The sequence below is a fragment of the Vipera ursinii genome (assembly GCF_947247035.1).
Source record: "Vipera ursinii genome assembly, chromosome: 3".
In the NCBI taxonomy this organism is placed as follows: Eukaryota; Metazoa; Chordata; class Lepidosauria; order Squamata; family Viperidae; genus Vipera; species Vipera ursinii.
The window spans coordinates 46357819-46372252 of NC_139516.1; the positions used below are offsets into that span (position 1 = coordinate 46357819).

At 38.0% G+C, this 14434-nt stretch overlaps 1 protein-coding gene and 1 long non-coding RNA gene across 3 annotated transcripts in view; both read right to left on the reverse strand.

The window, feature by feature from the left end:
• Positions 1–12021: 12021 nt before the first annotated feature.
• LOC310638646 overlaps positions 12022–14434 on the reverse strand; it is a 302713-nt gene continuing 300300 nt past the window's right edge. Inside the window, exon 3 of the long non-coding RNA XR_014492145.1 lies at positions 12022–12051. This is a non-coding gene — a long non-coding RNA (uncharacterized lncRNA). The remainder of the gene's footprint in view (positions 12052–14434) is intronic.
• Positions 13606–14434, reverse strand: part of PRELP (proline and arginine rich end leucine rich repeat protein) — a 43849-nt gene continuing 43020 nt past the window's right edge. For both annotated transcript variants that reach the window (XM_083359870.1, XM_083359871.1), the window contains exon 4: positions 13606–14341. The gene's annotated coding sequence lies outside the window, so the exon portion shown is untranslated. The remainder of the gene's footprint in view (positions 14342–14434) is intronic.

The following is a 14434-nucleotide window of genomic DNA, read 5'->3' on the forward strand; positions in this document are numbered from 1 at the left end:
ACAATCATTATCACCAAGACTATTGACTCAAGTGAAACACTCTTCTCCATAAAAAAAGAAATTGTTTTGTGGTGCTATTTTCCCTTTTTTATTGCTTTCTTTTGGCCTTTTCTCCGGCTTCTTGTTCCTATGGCACAAACATCATTCCATCGTCAGAACCTCTGAGCAACCCCAAGAGGAATGTACGTGTTGCCGTTGTGGGCAGCAGCTCTTCAAATCTCATTGATTTAGTTAATCAGTTTATATGCTAAAACAGCAGCACAGGAGATAAAACTCTTTTTAATTGCAGAGATTAAGAAAGCAGTTTACCCACTTGGATATATATTTTGATATCATTCTGTTGCTCCATCTAGTGACAAAAGAAGGAAAAGCAAGTCTTGATTCTCACGGTAGAAATTTTGTTTTGCATTCAGCAAGCTATTTTTTTGTCCTTCGTAGGCCCCAAATATTAAAAAAATCCCATTGTTTATTTAGTAGCAAAGACCTTGCTATTTAAATATTAATGCTAAAATATGCTTTTGAAATAGCTTTTCTGGAGATTATTCTATGCAATTACGGATCATGTAAAATAAAAGCAGAAAGAAATACAGTACAGTAAAAGCATGGAAATGAGGATTAAAACCAAGCTATAACTCCTACAAATCCATCACCATTATAGAAGGGCTTAGAAGTTCTTCCAAATCCCCACCTTAAAAGCTTCTCCCCACCCTTCTTTTTAAACTCTTGTCTTCCTTCTCCACAGAAAGGACAGTTAGATGGAAGTTTCTCAACAGATTGGTTGTCGTTGAAGATTAGGAATTAATTGTAGTAGATTTATTCAGTCCCAGTGGTTCTATGCTCTTGCTGACTTTCAAGGTTATGAAAAAATGATTGTATCTAGCACAGGGGTCAGCAACCTGAAACAGTGAAAGAGCCACTCGGAACCGGTTCCCTCACAAAAGGAAAAACTGGGAGCCGCAAAAAATGTGTGCACGTGTGCGTACATGCGTGCATGTGCAGAACGGTTTGATTGAAGAGTGGAGACAAGGCGAGATATGCACCTACCCTGCATATTTGAATTGATTGGTTGAACTTTTTTAGTCTCACTTTTTTTTGGGGGGGACTGCACATGGCAGAGGACTGGGAGCCGCAGGAGATGGCTGAAAGAGAAAGGAGATGGCTCCGGAGCCGCGGGTTGCAGACCTGTGATCTAGCAGGTATTTAATTAGATTTGGGCTTAACAAATCTGGACGACCACTAGATGGCAGCAAAGGAGTTCTTAGCTATTTTATGATCTTTCTGTTTCTGCCACCAAGATTGCATAGCTCTTAAAAGGCTGCTGTGCCCCCTGGTTACCAGTCAGCATGCTGGACATCAAACTGTTTTTTGTGTAAGAGCTGTGTGCAAATCATCACTATTTTATTACATGATTAGACATAATTCGTGACTGTATGTTAGTGTTATTAAACAAGAGTACAGGTAGTCCTTGACTTACAACTGTTCATTCAGTGACCGTTCAAAGTCACAAAGGCACTGAAAGAAGTGATTATGACAGTTTTTCATATTTATGACCATTGCAATATCCCCATGGTCATGTGATCGAAATTCAGCCACTTGGCAACTAACTTATGACGGCTGCAGTGACCCAGGGTCATGTGATCCCCTTTTGCGACCTTCTGATAATCAAGTCAAGGGGGAAGCCGGATTCTCTTAAGAGCCGTGTGATTCGTTAAACAAGTACAGTGATTCTCTTAACAAATGTGGCAAGAAAAGTCATAAAATGGAGCAAAACTCACTTAACAAAAGTTTTGCTTAGCAACATACATTTTGGGCTCAATTGTGGTGGTAAGTCGAGGACTACCTGCTTTCCTCTAGGCTTCCAGGAGGATGCTGTGTTTAAAGAAAGGAATTGTATTGCCTTCCACAGAGTGCTTAGGATATCAAATTTAATATAAAAGTTGGAAATGAATCCTGATGCTTCATCAGGGTTTGTTGCTTCTTAAGGCTTTCACCAAGCTGAAATAAACTTATTTTCTTTGTTAAAAAGTTTTCAATGAAGCAAAACATGTGATTGCATAGTATAATGGAAATTATTTTATCACATAATAATTGCCAAGCAAGAATGTCATTTGGTTAAGGCTGATTTTCAAATAACTTACTATAGTAAAAAAAAAGTAGGTCAGTCTTCCCAGGTGTATCAGCTTTCTGAAGTCTCGTGTCCCCTTAAATTTGGGACAGTAACTCCCAAATTTCCACCTAAACAAGGAAATCTGGCAATTGAGTCCAATGTGGGAAAATGCTTTTCCCATCTTATATCATATAAAAGACATTGATGCTTCTTCCTTCCTTCCTTCCTTCCTTCCTTCCTTCCTTCCTTCCTTCCTTCCTTCCTTCCTTCCTTCCTAACTTCCTTCCTTCCTTCCTTCCTTCCTTCTTTCCTCCCTCCCTCCCTCCCTCCCTCCTCTCTCCCTCTCTTCCTTCTCACCATAAGAGCTCACATGCCCAGTTTTTTCAACTGCACATAAACAATAATCTATTCCTAGTTTCCTCCATCTCTCCCCCTATTCCATCCAATTTCTTGCTATAATTAATTCCCAGGCTACCCCCTCCCCCCCCTGTCTCTCTCCCTCCCTTTCTGGTTCACTGACCAGCACTGTGAAAACATTACTCATATTTTCTTGAAAAATTAAGGTAGACGGTAGAAGGGAAGAAAGGTTTGGTAATTTAATTTTTTTTCTCCAGGTCAACTTCTCTTGTAGCTCAAGGAGAAGCAAGGAGAATATCTACTAATAAGATTCACGTGACATTCAAAGTGTTTTAAAGTATCAGATTGAACAAGTTTTTTTCTATTTTGAAATAAGTACAAACATTGTGTTTGTCTTATTTTTATTTTATCATAGCTACATTGTGAAATACAACGTTTCTAATTTGGAAGGCTTTCCTGGCTTCAGAAGAACATCATAGTCCTGATGGTCTTATATTTGCCCCTTTCAATCCAACTTCTAATGACTACAGTAGATAAAAACTTGAGCCTCAGTCCTGGGTTCATGTTGCTAAGCAAATTTATGCACACCTCTTCTTTCTGATGTATAGATGGAGATTTATTTTGCAAATAATTTTAATGGAAATAAGTAGACATCACTGAGGTCTGATCTACAGTGGTCATGTTGTACAACAAAAGTTCCTTTTACATCTTGGTTTTTAAGGATTCTCTTGCTCCATTTCTCTTTCTTTCCTGAATGAGAACCCAATTTCATTTACTAGATTGGAGAGGAGAGTGAAGGATGGCGAGGAAAGCTGCATTTCTTTCTTCATTCTTTGCTTTTGAATTGATAATAGGAATGTTGAATCAAACCACTGATCAACAGCCTCTACAGTAGAATTAGGCAAGATTATTTTTTAAGAGAGTAAAAACAAAGAAAAAAGGAATAGTTGTATAGTTATTGCTCAGTATATCACTGATGATAAATTAATCATAAAAATACAATACTATTAACAATAAGGTAAATGATTTTAAAGGTCTTTTTTAAATCTCTGTGCTGATTGCCAGCTTCCACTGTTTTGTTATTGAAAGATACCATAAAAAGAGGAAAAAGAAGAACTACTAAAAATATGCTGCCTTCTAAAATCATTAAACACCCATTACTGTAATCCTTTGTCCCTGACCATGTTAGTTGGGCTGCAAGGAATTGACATCTAAAACAGCTGGCTAGCACAAGAATGGCTCTTCATAGACTGTATATTGTGATGGATTAAGAATGGATGTGGTGACATTGTTAGAGTATGGAGCAGGGATTAAGAATTTCCAGATTCCAGCTCCTGGAATTCATAACATGACTTTGCATCAGCCCAACCTGCCTGACAAGATTGCTGTTGTCAGAATAAACATGAGGAGTTATTATACACTTCTTTGTGCTCCGTAAAGGAAAAGAGGAACAACAAAGATATGCATTAATTCATCTGCAATGCAAGAATTGGGGGCAAAAAACTTTCCCTGATGTATTCTAGAAAGATCTTCATTTCCAACCATCAAGCAGGATTCAAAGAATCAGACAGGCTTCTGACTTATTTTCAAACATAAGGATTTCTATGGAGCTCAGATTTGATTGATGAGGATGGCAGCTGTTTAGTTCGACACCTGATCCATGCAGGACAGGAGTAACTGATTCAGGAGAGGAAGTGTGTGATCCCAAATCAAAATGACAAAGAAACTAGAATTGTAGTTTGTAACTTCAGGGGGGATGAGTAAGATGATTACCTAGAATGGATTCCAATTGATTTTTCAAGTATCCTGTGTTAGGAATTCAGCTCCTCAAAATGTTTCAGAAATATTGATAAATTTCAAATTATTATTATTTTTAAAAGCACCTTCCTTATTTTTATTGATTTTTCTGTTCAACATGGTCAGTTAGGGACATGATATTTCTGCATCTTAGTTCTAGTTCCTCCCACATAGAGAAGCCTAAGCTGAGAAAGGAAGGAAAGAGAGATGCCAGGAGAATAGTCCAACTGTATCAACATCCTCCTGGCAGTGAAATTAAGACCAGGCTCCTTTCCCTTGAGATTTGTTCCTGGTTGTGTTGCAAGCAGTTCCTTCAATATGTGTGCTGCTGATGATTATGTTGAAAGAAAAATCTTCATTGGGGTCCAGTTCAAGCCGGGAATAAGCAAAATGGAGACTGCTTTAGGAAAAAAAGTTGTAGTTTATTGAAGAGCAGAACCACAAGACATGCGGTTCTGGAGCAGCTGACCAAATATTGCTGGGAGTGGTGGATTTTTATACTTTCTTGGGGTTTTGTGTTTGGAGTTGTTCCTGTGGCATGGACTTTGACCTAAGGTTCAGTGTGCCCTTTTAGTATTCTGATGGTGGTGGGTTAATCCTATTATGTCCTAAAGGTCATGTCCTGCTTCCCTGGGGCTGATAGCTATGTCCTGTGTTGGATGGGTGAAGTGTTGCTGGTTCTAGGGATCTTTGTCTTCTAATCCCATCAGCTCTAAGCTTCCTGGCTCCAAGCTTTCTGAAAGGATTATCAAATCTGCATTTCTACAGACTTGGCTTCCTGAGTTTCTGGCTGGGGGAGAGGAAGAGGTTTCTGCCTTTTAATATTCCCCAAAATATTTTTCTCGGGTGTGTGTGTGTGTGTGTGTGTCTTCCTACAGTTACTTCACTCAATAGAAGCAGGATATGGGTAAATGAGGCTCCAGTTAATGGGGTTGCTATCCAAAGAATTTTTTTTCATTACTGATGGAACTGGCTGGGGTCTCTGCTGACACATACAAAGTTTTTGAACATGGTCTGACATATTATTATGTTACAGAGGGAAACAAAGAGGAGACAATTGTCTGAAAAGGTCAGTTGTTCTGGACTCTCTGCATACATACTATACATGTAGTTAGAATCATAAGTAACAGAAAATCTGTGGTTCATTACAATCCCTTCTGCAGCCTCATTTCACATGAGAGGCAATCTTTTAAGAAAAAGGTGGAGGGACATACTGGGTAAACATCCAAAGTAATCTAAAGATTCTGATTGGTCTGTCTCTGAACTGAAATGAACCTGGAGGAGAGTAGAAAGAACCAATCTTACACATGAAATGACAGTTGAAATGGCTTCCATTTGCTTTACAGATTTGGGGAGCCTCTACTCTGCCAAATGAATAATACCTTCCCACCTCCTTCACCTCTAGGGTTATTAAGAATTAAATTTAGCAGTACCCACAGATGTACTTCTAGAATGAACTATCATAATCCAAACAGTAGAGTAATTCTCCATCTCAAATTAGAACTAATATAACTAACTGGCCTTTATCACATCAAGGCCTTAGGAACAGACTACTTCAAATTGTTCAGGATGTGATTAAAAGAATCCTGCTTCTAGCCAGAGACAGAATGACCAGACAGTGCATTTAAGACTCAAGTGACAACTTATCCACAGTTTTGCCTGAAACAAACTGAATTTCATTTTTTCAGAGATATGAAACAATAAACTAAATGCAATTAGAAACATTCATTCAATAGCCAAAATTGTGCATGAGCACATATTAGGACTCTATTGTTTTCTGTGGACAAGAAAATTGATAAAAAAGTTTTATTCTCCTCAGAGCCCATTAGAGTCACTGACACTCCACCTCTAGGAATAGGGTAGAAATTTGCTTGCTTTATATATTAATGCAAACCACTCCAGTTTGAACTTTCCGATTTGAATATGTGAAGTGAAATATAATTATGCATACCAGAATATTTAGGAAAATGCTATGTAAAGATGTGTACAGTGAGGAAAATGTGCAAAAATATGCTCATATTTATTTGTGGACCTTTTACTCTTCTTCATCACAGTTGAGAAATAGCACAGAAGGAATTTATACCTGAAAAAAAACATAGTTTCAGCCAGTAAAATTGGCCCATTTATCCAATTCTACTTGTCTTTTAAAGATCAGTAATCTCTTGTCATCTATATGTGCAAAAGGACCTGAGTCTCTTGGGGAACGGTGTGACAATATAATCCAGTTTGTTATCAGAGAGATAAAGAAGCTCTAATTTTTTCCACTTCTTGAATTACAAGAATGCTTTTTGCCTACTTTAACTTTTGTGTTAGTTTTTCCAGAATTTTAAATGGATACATGATTTTCAAATGAATTCTCTGTGACTTGGCCCAGAACGAAATGTACTCCCAAATGGTACAGCCATACACATTACCAGATACAAGTGCGAGTCAGCCAGAGTGGAGAGGTCATTGCCGAAAGAGAGAACTGAACTCTGCTTAGTGCTCTGTGAGCTTGGTGGTTTGGTTGCAGAAATGTCATTTACCTGACTAGGTAACATCTGGCTGCATCTGCTAATGACAGGCTTTGCAAAAGCAAATTCCCTTTCCGGCACTTTCTCCTAGTAGGAATGATGTTCTAATATAAAGCCTGCCTTTGAGATTGGTATTTGCACATAACCTTCAAAAATGAAAAATGTGTTTCTATTGGCTGCAAATGAAATGTTATCGGCTTCAAATGAACATCTTCAGGAGAAACCATTGAATTGAATTGTTTCCCAAAACTTAGGCATATAAACAATATGTATTAAAGTAGTTTTGGGAATTATAAGTTCCACAGAATTATTTGCATGATATTACAAATATATAATAAAGTTACTTTAACTCTGACAGCGCTGCATCAGAAAATGGGGCAAAAAATTCCAGAGTTTTCTTTCATTCACAATTACAGTTAATGAAATACAAGTTTATATAATATAGAAGTCAAATTATTACTGTCTCAGATCATAGAAGAGAAAGCAGTTCAATGGTTTTACAAAACCTTTTCTTAATTTTTCAGCTTGGCTTGAATGCAGAAAAATGCTGATATAGTATGGAGACATAGTAGCCATGTAGCTTCATTCAGTATGAATGAAATCAAATTATGAATCAATGGAACCACAGGGCTAAGAATGTATTGGTTGAATGTTTCTTAGATGGGATCAGGTCAGCAGTGGAAATGGTTGTAAGTACTGCTTCATCTTGGACCAAACTTTGTAACCCTCAGTTATCATTTTGCAGCAACTGCAGCAAACTTAAAGTTGAAATAAGTTTCATCCTGAAGCAATGATGCAATTTTTCTTATGTGCTAGATATTATATGTGTAAATTCTTTGTTCTCCCTTACACAGAGAGAACTTACTCATGCAACCATTTACTATTTCAAAAATCATTTGGGATTCTGGATTGTAGCTGTGGTAGTATATGCATCCATGCGTTAGAGTCCTTTTTTGACATACCACTTGATTTGTCACTGAGCTGCAGTGGCAAACTGAAAGCTGATTCCCCCCCCCCACTGCTGTTATGCTTCTTATGTGGATTAGAACACAATTTAAGTTGGTCATAATCATCATTCTAGCCATTGTCTATCCACTGCAGGATGAAGGCCTCTTCCGCATGTTTCCAACCAATACAGTCCTGAGCTTTTGCCAATTGGGCCTGCAATACTTGCTGATGTTGACAATCCACCTTGTTTTAGGTCTCTTTCATGGATGCTTTTTATCAAGTGGGATCCATTCCATGACTGCCTTGGTCCACCTGCTATCAGTTCTTCTTGCTATGTGACAAACCCATTTTCATTTCAATTCTTTTACTCTCTTGATGATATTGTATACTTTCATTTGTTCTCTAATCTACATGTGAGTCTTTCTGTCTTGTCTTGTAATGCTGAGCATACATCTTTCCATGACTCTTTGCACCATTCATAGCTTTTGTATCGATTGTGAGGTTAGTGTTCATGTTTCACTGGCATATGTTAGAGCAGGTAGCACACAATGATAGAAAATTTTTATCTTCAGGCTTAGGGGGAGGTTGTTCTTGAATTTAGCTTGCCAAATATAGCTGGTCCTAAATATAGCATGGGCAAGGTATATTGTAAGGTCCAGTTGATCTTCAGTCAGCATGAAATCAAATTATGATTAAGCTCTACTGTGAAAGCAGAACTGAAATTCAGACAGTTCTGGTGACAACACTGCATTGCAAAAATATTTCCACTACCTTTAACGGAATGAGTAAGGAGGGCAGTGTGATGTGTAGGCATTCTTGCTTGTAACAGAGAGGATGAACCTGGATGCAAGACTCTTAAGAATCACACTGAAGACTTCATAGAGCACACCATCACAAGTCCAACAATGTTATTAGTTCATATTTTGCTGGTGTAGTGGAAACATATATAGAAATATGTGATTTACAAGGATATGGAAGGAACTTGAAAATCGTTTGTGGCTCCAGGACCACAGATTGCCCACCTGCTTAGATATCATGTAGGTTTGACTAGTAGTTCATGCTGTGAACAATCCTGAGTTCTGAACTACAATGGTGAAAGATAAAAAGAGAAACAAATGAGTCAATTTTGATTAACAACTACATTACAAACTATTTTTCCAAAGAGCTACTTAAACATGAATCAGCTCAGGCTGCCTCCAGTTCAGTGGGTGCCGTTCTTGTTAAGCTAACAATTCTTGAGCTTTTATTTAGAGTCTCCTTTACAAGGAAGCAAAACTAAAAGAAATTGAGTTATTTTTTGCACAGAAAAATGTTGTGCTAAGTCTGGAGCCAGAAGCCCAGTCAAAGTGTCAGCGGAAACATGACAAGATTTCAAGCACCAATTAAAAATGCTGCGACTTTTTGTTTATTATCAAAAAAAACCACCCTCTTTTCCAAAAACTAAACAAACTCCAGATCTATTAGTGGAGGAGATCAAAGCAGAAAAGCAGCAATTATGCTCAGCCTACTACTTAATTTGTCCCAGTTCAGAGTGACAAAAAATGAATAAAGATATTTATCCCTCGCTACAGGGTTTTAATTGTCACTAATCTAATTGCTACTCTGTCCGATTCTTGCTACATCTTTGTTCATTAAAGTGTTGCTGCTTTGCTGGTTTTTTTGTTTATTTTCATGCAGCTTCTTTCTCAGGTTTTTCACATGTCTGTGATCAGAACTACAGCCAATTTATGTACCCTAGGAAAAAATTACTTCTTTTCAGCTAGCTACGAAGCAGTATGGAGGGAAGAATGTTTAGTCTCTCTAAAATATTCAGTGGTAATATATTTATTTTAAAAAGTGCTGCTTTGCTAGCATTCAAAGTGATCAAAATCAATGGAACTAAAGAAAAATATGAAGATGAAAAACTCAGTAAAACTAGTAGCTCTGTAACTTATTTCATCCAATACTGAAATGCTTAATCATCTAATGTCCAAACTTATCATTTCCATCCTGACATCCCCAGACTTTCTAAAGTGTGGTGCTAAAATGGGTATCACAATTTAAAAGTAAAGAATTATATTATTTGTGTGTTACAATTTCCATAAGACAGGCATATGCTAAAACAATGCATTGTTGTTGAGTTTTTTTATGGAGTCATTCTCCTTGTTTATGTTAGACATTAAGAAGTATGCACATAAGCTGTGGTGGCACAGTGGTTAAAATGTGGTGTTGCAGGCTGACTGCCCACCAGTTCGTTACTAACTGGCTCAAGGTTGATTCAGACTTCCATCCTTCCAAGGTCTGTAAAGCAAGACCCAGATTGTTGGGGACAATATTCTGACTTTGTAAACTGCATAGAGAGTGATGTAAAGCAGGGCTTTTCAACCAGTGGTATGGGTACCACCTGTGGTACATTGGCACCTGGCAGGTGGTATGCAACCATCCTAGAAAAGTGGTAGCAGGGGAGGGGAATGAGCTGAACCAGTGGCAGCACCGCACAAGCCTGAGCAAGAGATGGCTGGAGCTACAGGGTTGTCAGGGCTCTGTGGAGGTGCCAGAATCAGCTCCAGGCTCCAGCTGGAGTTCGGCACTGATTCTGGCACTTCTGCTGAGCCCAGAAAAACTGCCGATCAGCTGGAATGTTGCAGCATCTCCAGGGTCTTGTGATTTACATTCAGATGCTTGGCAACTGATTCATATTTATGACAGTCACAGTGTCCCAGGTTCATGTGAAGTGACCAAAACCTGCTGCAACCACCCAGCAGACAGGGGGAATAAAAACCAAACACCCCCCACCCCACCCCCACTGCCAATCCTCAACAGAAATGCTCACAACAATGAAAACCTCGGACAGGAGGAAGAGCACCACCAGGCAGGCAGGCAGGTGTCTTGCTCGGTTGTGGCTTGGGTGGCACTTTTTTCAGTGCCATTGTAACTTCAAACAGTCACTAAGCGAACTGTTGTAAGTCGAGGACTACCTGTACTTCATCACTTTTTTCTTTTTTCCCCTTTTTTTTGGTCATCAAGTTTTTGACAGCTTTCTAGGCGACTGGTAGTACTTGGATGTTACCATATCCTAAAAGTGGTACAATGGTGGAAAAGATTGAAAAGCCCTGATGTAAAGCACTATGAAGTGCAAATTTGTGCAATGTCAGTGTTAGGGGAGTAGACTAACCTGAATGATTTTTTTTTGAAGTAAAAAAATGTTTTTAATGATTAGGGGAAAATGGATAATAGAAAAAGTAAGCTTTTTTGTAATCACAGAGCGAGATAATTCTGTAATCTTTTGCTCTATCCATTTTGTATTAGTTTGCTAGTTTTTATATTCTCTTTAAAACTTTTAATAAAATGTTTTTAAAACAAAAAGAAAGAAAAATCTGTTGCATGCAGAAGATGCTGGTGCTTGGATAGCAGCCATAATAGGATTGCATTTGTAATGTGTTTGCCAAAGTACTTCTTCCATCTGTTCTTGGATTTAGGGTTAAAAATATTTATTATCTACAAATTTGCATAAACGCACATGCAATTTACACAAATTTAGATGTGTATGCACAAACGCAAATTCATATATGCTCAAATGATGTCCAATAGTGCAAGCATACACATTAGAACATATGCACAGCCTCACAAATACAACATTATATATAATTTGGATAGTTAAACTTGCCCAGCTGGTTGAGCAGATGCTTTGGCCTTGGTGAAGAGAAGATAGAAAGGCTTATGGAATTCCCTTCTCCAGCCAAGTAAACAGAGCATTCAAATTTAGGGTCACTCCAAAGTCAAAATAAAATCATGTTTTTATCATAGCATTATTTAATTTTTACCAGACTTTAGTGATCATTTTTTTCAATGGATTTCATATTGTATGGTACCTTTGTGGGATCATTAATTTGTAAGTTTGAGTGTCCATACACCACATAATGTTATCTAAGGGAAAGGTAAAGGTTCCCCCGCACATGTGTGCTAGTCATTTCCAACTCCAGGGGCCGGTGCTCATCTCCGTTTCAAAGCTGAAGAGCCAGCGCTTGTCCAAGGACATCTCCGTGGTCATGTGGCCGGCATGACTAGACGCCAAAGGTGCACGGAACGCTGTTACCTTCCCACCGTAGTGGTCCCTATTTTTCTACTTGCATTTTTATGTTCTTTTGAACTGCTAGGTTGGCAGAAGCTGGGACGAGTAACAGGCACTCACTCTGTTACGCGGCACTCGGGATTCGACCCACCAAACTGCAGACCTTCTGTTCAACAAGCTTAGTGTCCTAAGCCACTGAGCCACCGCGTCCCTTATTTATTTATTTATTTATTTATTTATTTATTTATTTATTTATTTATTTATTTATTATTTTTTATCTTTAAAAGTAGTCAAATGTATAGACGCAAAATAAGAAACACCTACACAATTTGCACAGAAGAACTGTTGCCAACTTTCAAATAAACAGTCATGTTGAATGCAAAAAAGAACAGAGAGGTTTGCTAAAAGTTCTTATTGTGAAGGAATTTTGACGGCATGCATTCAAGAACAAGTCTTCTCAGTGGAGGCCCCCTCCTCTGCAATTTCCTACCTCCAAAGGTAAGTTCGGCCACTTCACTTTAGTCTACCAGGAAATGTTGGGGAAAGGAATGGAATGTTGATAGGTGCTCCCAAGGAAATAATGTTAAGTGGAATATATGATGCAAACACTGCTGAAGTGTGAGTTTGGATTATCTGCTGTGTGGTTGTAACACCATGGTTTCAATCTTACTGCTATGCAGGGGAATTGCACACACACTCACCTGGAAGAAATTTTGACTGAAGCATAAAAGCCTAAGTAATAAAAGGTAAGGGAGGTAATGGGTTTTTTGAACATTTGTGTTTGACTCTAGGAGGTGGTACTCATCTCTGTTTTTTAGCCGAGGGAGTCAGCGTTGTCCAAAGATATTTCTGTGGTCATGTGGCCATCATGACTATATGCCAAGGTGAATGGAATGTTACCTTCCCACCAAAATGATACTTACTTCTCTACTCGCATTTGCATTCTTTCAAATTGCTAGGTTGGCAAGAACTGGAAAAAGGACAGGAGCTCAATCCATTGTGTGGCACTCAGGTCTTGAACCTGGGCTATTAGCTTTCCAGCTGACAAGCTCAGTATCTTTAACCACTGAGCTATCACACCCAAATAATAAATAAATATCTAAATAAAATCACATAGACACATAGATTTGCATGCAAATAGATTGTGCATTTATGTTTAAAAATAGAGATTGATAAAATGTCTTGAAAAAAAGACTGCAAACTTTTCTCATTATACTATAATTATTGAAAGCAGAACCAGCCATCTGTGTTATAGTGCTATCCACCAATCCTTGAACCACTAGAAAAGTATTCCAGCATAAAATTTGCTGCTTTGATTGCTGAACCTTATTCTACTATGGTAATAAAACCAATGACTGGTGCTGTCTCCGTGCTTTATGAAATGGACAAAAGACATCCTGGATGTCTTTTACAAACATATTTTAATATAATATCTAACTTCCTACTTTGACCCAGATTTTACAAATGAACTGTCAAAAAGAGCAGAGGATATTATTTGGTATCTGAATATTTACTTAATGGTGATCTATAGTTTGCCCTGCTTCAGGGTAATAGAGGTATAGATTATAGTAATCTAGTTTACTGTTAGTGTTTAATTTACCTTTTCTTTTTTGTACTATATCACTTGACCATGTCAGAAAACCAATTCTAGCCATTCTTGGTTGATCCCTCAATGCAAAGCAAGATGAGACCTTGAATGAACTTGGATGGAAGATGATCAGGAAATTCCAACTTTGTATACAGGGGAGGTTTCATGTGACAGCAGTAAGTTTTAAGCAAATAAAGTTAAAACTTACACAACAGATTTAATAGGGTATAAAGAGAAAATAGCAGACCAGATTCCAAAGGCTACAAGCATATATCCTAAGTTTTTAACAAGGATAAATGGGGCTATGCTAGTTTACAGTGATACAGTAGAAGACTAAATAAGATCTTTTGGATAGATGGAGCTTATCTAAAGGATCCCAAACTTACTTAGCCCCTAGATAGGTACCAGTGGGATTTGCTACATTTTTTCAGAGAATGTGTCCAATGAACTGAGGTTTTAAGTCAATGGGGCAAAATCTAGAGTTCCCTGCTGCTTTGCAGGGGCTTTAGATAAGGATATACCTAAAGCATGGTTTGGAAAAGAGCAGAAATAGATCTATTTGATTTTAGAACAATTGATGACTTCTGTACTGGGCTGATGGGTTCAAAAAGAGGGAAAGAATGAAATGTAGGGAAGATATTCCTGGGATTTAAAGTCTGAGAGAGATGAAAAAGAGTAGGCAATAAACATTTTCCTAGGGACATTGAAGGACAATAACACATCTATTCATGCTGCATAAAATCACTGCAATGTACTTTCATTTATTTACTTTGATGGTTAGAACAAGTTGCCTAAGAATACATAGCAACCTTTCCTATAGACAGAAGTTATTCTGTTGTGAGTATAACATATGGAAGTCCTAGAAAACTCACTTTGCAACTTTACCTGTCAGACATCTAGGAGTGTGTAAATATAAAAACCAATATGTAACCTTCAACATAGATGTTGGATCTGATTATTTGCTTATTAAGCCTGGATAACTTAAAGATGATACCACTCTAATGGCAGAAAGTGAAGAAGAACTAAAGAGCCTCTTGTTGCGGGTGAAGAAGGAGAGTGCAAAACTTGGGTTG